We start from the raw sequence: 4,739 nt of genomic DNA, 5'->3' as shown, positions 1-4,739 counted from the left end.
CCCCGAGGCAAACAGTAGAGAAAAAGCCTCCTTTTTTTTAAAAATTAATTAATTAATTAATTTTGGGCTGTGTTGGGTCTTCCTTTCTGTGCGAGGGCTTTCTCCAGTTGCGGAGACTGGGGGGCCACTCTTCATCGCGGTGCGCGGGCCTCTCACTGTCGCGGAGCACAGGCTCCAGACGCGCAGGCTCAGGAGTTGTGGCTCAAGGGCTTAGTTGCTCCGCGGCACATGGGATCTTCCCAGACCAGGGCTCGAACCCACCATGTCCCCTGCATCGGCAGGCAGATTCCCAACCACTGCGCCACCAGGGAATCCCCCCTCCTTTTTTGAAATCGCGAAATCAAAGACTCTGCCCCTAGTCCCTGAAATGAAATACAGTCCCTTTCAGGGTTGAGGTTGAGTTTCCAGACCTTTAGGCGCTATTAACATCCAGCTTTCATTATTTCTAGGTGAATTCAACAAAACTCCATTCTTGTTAGAAATTGTGAAAGACATTTCTGTGAAAGCTGTTAAAACCACAGTCAACAAATCTGGTAACTTCTGCTACTTGGTCAGTTCCATTATTCCGTTCCTCATCTCAATCTATCACTTGTTTGTAAGATACACCCATAAACGAGAAATATCAGGACAGAAATACAGAGGCGCTGTCCCCATACTCTCTGAGGGCTAGCAGTCTTCATGAACCTTCATGTGGGAGGAGAAGGCTTCTCGACCTGGGAAGGTTTTTCCGCATTTGTTACAGGAACAGCTGTCTTCCTCCTTGTGTGAGCGTCGGACATGGCTGTCGTGGGCAGCGTGGGATGCAAAAGGTTTGCCACAGTACTTGCATTTGAAGGGCTTCTCCCCAGAGTGCTGCCTGATATGTGTGCGGAGTATACTAGAGGCAGTGAACTTCTTTGTACAATACACACAGTGGTAGGGTCTGTCTCCAGAGTGGACTCTCATGTGTTTGTTTAGGCTGGAAGATTGAGAGAAACATTTCCCACACGTAGAACACTTGTGAGGCCGATGCTTCTCATGAACGTGAAGGATATGGATCCGGAGCCGGTCTCTCTTCTCAAAGGACCGTTTGCATAAAGAACAGGGGAATTTCCTGTCACCCTTGTCCACACAGGGGGTGTACTTGAGATGCTTGTCTCTGTAATATTTGTAGGTAAATACTTTTCCACATCTTTCACACCTGTACCCTTCTGCAGACTCTTCCAAGGGCTCAGATGTCTGTTTCCCCTGCTTTATGACCTGCAGGCTCATGGGAATGTCCAAAAACTCATAGCAATCTCCATACCACACAAGGAGCTCTTGGTTCTGGGAGATCTCCTTGCAGCTTTCATAAAAGATCTGCCCTTGACATTGGACGGCAACCAGTTTCTGCTCCATGGGGAAACGAGCACAGCTGACATAGGACATCCAGTTCCCTGCACCTCCTTTTCCATCAATAAAGTGGCTCAAATGACCATCTTCAAAGATCTCCCACATCAGGGAATTGTCCCCATATGTCCTGACTTCGCTGGTGTTGACCACTTTACCCTGAAAGGGCCCAAACCTGACTCCTTTGGCGACAGGGCTACTGCAGAACACACCAAAATGTGCCACTTCACCGAATTTTGTCCGCCCAAGGCAGAGACCTTCTGGTAGCTGAAGGGAGTTGTCATCCAGAGTCTGAGGAAGAGAATCAGACCCAGAGCTGTGTGTGGGGACCAGGAGGCCCGAAATCGCGTGGTACAGGCGGGCTGAGTTCTGAGGGCTGGGAATGACCCCGTAGAGAACTAAGTGCAGGTCTTCCTGGGTGAAGTGGTAACGGTGAGACGCCTTCCCCTCTTGGTTCGCGAGTTTGGGGCCATCCTCGGAGCGCTCTCTGGGGGCGCACGGTAACAGCTGCGAGGGCTTCGGCCTCTCAGGCAAGAGCTTAGCATCCACAGCGGGCGGCAGCACGACATTTTCAGATCCCCAGCATTGGCCACCGTCGCTACGGCCGCCCGCGGGGCCCCCGTCTTCACTGGAGGCGCCTGTAAACTCGCGACTGCCGTTCGGCAACTGCGGCACCTCCCCGGGGCGGTGAATTGGGTAGCACGACGACGGCAGCTTGCTGTACCAGGGCAGGTCGTAGAGCGGTTCCCTCTGCAGGGCCAGGCCGGGGCTCAGCACGGGAGGCGCCATCCGGAAGGCGAAGGGGGACAGCGACGGGGACGCGGACAAGGTCTCCAGCTGCCGGGAAGCTTGGAGACCCTCCTCCGCGGCGGTTACGGTGTTCCCGTAGTGGCCGTAGGGCGGGAAAGGCGGGTAGTAGGCGGCCACGCGTTTGGGGCTGCTCTGGAGCCTGTCGGGCGGGTGGAACCCCTTGTCCTGGGGTCCGGTCTCACTTGGCGGCCGCAGAGCCATCCCGGGCCACAGGGCGCGGCGGGTCTTCGAGAGCGCAGCGGCGGAGCGCTCGCCGCCGGGCCGCAGACGGGCGGAGAGGGCTCGGAACCGGCAGGCTTCGGGCCTGTAACTGGATTTTTAAAACGCCATTATTACCACCAATCATCTATCTAGCACCCCATATATCTAAGTGCTTCTGATGGATTTGATTAGTAAAATGCCCAAGGCTTCAGGTTTTTTTTTAAAAATTAATTAATTAATTTTTTAACATCTTTATTTGAGTATAACTGTTTTACAATAGTGTGTTAGTTTCTCCTTTACAACAAAGTGAATCAGTTATACATATACAAATGTTCCCATAACTCTTCCCTCTTTTGTCACCCTCCCTCCCACCCTCCCTATCCCACCCCTCTAGCTGGTCACAAAGCACAGAGGTGAACTCCCTGTGCTATGCTGCAGCTTCCCACTAGCTATCTAATTTACATTTGGTAGTGTGTATATGTCCCTGCCACTCTCTCATATCATCACAGCTTACCCTTCCCCCTCCCCATATCCTCAAGTCCATGCTCTAGTAAGTCTGTGTTTTATTCCCATCCTACCACTAATCTCTTCATGACATTTTTTTTTTTTTTTTAGATTCCATATATATGTGTTAGCATACGGTATTTGTTTTTCTCCTTCTGACTTACTTCACTCTGTATGACAGATTCCAGGTCTATCCACCTCATTACAAATAACTCAGTTTCATTTCTTTTTATGGCTGAGTAATATTCCATTGTATATATGTGCCACATCTTCCTTATCCATTCATCTGTTGATGGACACTTAGGTTGCTTCCATGTCCTGGCTATTGTAAATAGAGCTGCAATGAACATTTTGGTACATGACTCTTTTTGAATTATGGTTTTCTCAGGGTATATGCCCAGTAGTGGGATTGCTGGGTCATATGGTAGTTCTATTTGTAGTTTTTTAAGGAACCTCCATACTGTTCTCCATAGTGGCTGTATCAATTTACATTCCCACCAACAGTGCAAGAGTGTTCCCTTTTCTCCACACCCTCTCCAGCATTTATTGTTTCTAGAGGTTTTGATGATGGCCAATCTGACCGGTGTGAGATGATATCTCATTGTAGTTTTGATTTGCATTTCTCTAATGATTAATGATGTTGAGCATTCTTTCATGTGTTTGTTGGCTATCTGTATATCTTCTTTGGAGAAATGTCTATTTAGTTCTTCTGCCCATTTTTGGATTGGGTTGTTTGTTTTTTTGTCATTGAGCTGCATGAGTTGCTTATAAATTTTGGATATTAATCCTTTGTCAGTTGCTTCATTTGCAAATATTTTCTCCCATTCTGAGGGTTGTCTTTTAGTCTTGTTTATGGTATCCTTTGCTGTGCAAAAGCTTTTAAGTTTCATTAGATCCCATTTGTTTATTTTTGTTTTTATTTCCATTTCTCTAGGAGACAGGTCAAAAAGGATCTTGCTGTGATTGATGTCATAGAGTGTTCTGCCTATGTTTTCCTCTAAGAGTTTGATAGTGTCTGGCCTTACATTTAGGTCTTTAATCCATTTTGAGTTTATTTTTGTATATGATGTTAGGGAGTGTACTAATTTCATACTTCTACACGTAGCTGTCCAGTTTTCCCAGCACCACTTATTGAAGAGGCTGTCTTTTCTCCACTGTATATCCTTCCCTCCTTTATCAAAGATAAGGTGACCATATGTGTGTGGGTTTATCTCTGGGCTTTCTATCCTGTTCCATTGATCTATATTTCTGTTTTTGTGCCAGTACCACACTGTCTTGATTACTGTGGCCTTGTAGTATAGTCTGAAGTCAGGGAGCCTGATTCCTCCAGCTCCATTTTTCGTTCTCAAGATTGCTTTGGCTATTCCGGGTCTTTTGTGTTTCCATACAGATTGTGAAATTCTTTGTTCTAGTTCTGTAAAAAATGCCAGTGGTAATTTGATAGGGATTGCATTGAATCTGTAGATTGCTTTGGGTAATAGAGTCATTTTCACTATGTTGATTCTTCCAATCCAAGAACATGGTATATTTCTCCACCTATTTGTATCATCTTTAATTTCTTTCATCAGTGTCTTATAGTTTTCTGCATACAAGTCTTTTGTCTCCTTAGGTAGGTTTATTCCTAGATATTTTATTCTTTTTGTTGCAATGGTAAATGGTAGTGTTTTCTTAATTTCATTCTCAGACTTTTCATCATTAGTGTATAAGAATGACAGAGATTTCTGTGCATTAATTTTGTATCCTGCTACTTTACCAAATTCATTGATTAGTTCTAGTAGTTTTCTGGTAGCATCCCTAGTATTCTCTATGTATAGTATCATGTCATCTGCAAACAGTGACAGCTTTACTTCTTCTTT

At 46.1% G+C, this 4,739-nt stretch overlaps 1 pseudogene; it reads right to left on the bottom strand.

Annotated features, from left to right (window-relative positions):
* Positions 1-666: 666 nt before the first annotated feature.
* On the bottom strand, positions 667-2,379 carry LOC131745185 (PR domain zinc finger protein 14 pseudogene; annotated as a pseudogene).
* Positions 2,380-4,739: the final 2,360 nt, after the last annotated feature.

Source organism: Kogia breviceps, chromosome 18, assembly GCF_026419965.1.
Source record: "Kogia breviceps isolate mKogBre1 chromosome 18, mKogBre1 haplotype 1, whole genome shotgun sequence".
NCBI lineage: Eukaryota > Metazoa > Chordata > Mammalia > Artiodactyla > Physeteridae > Kogia > Kogia breviceps.
The sequence above is the reverse complement of the archived record's forward strand: the minus strand, read 5'-3'. Positions and strand labels throughout refer to the sequence as shown.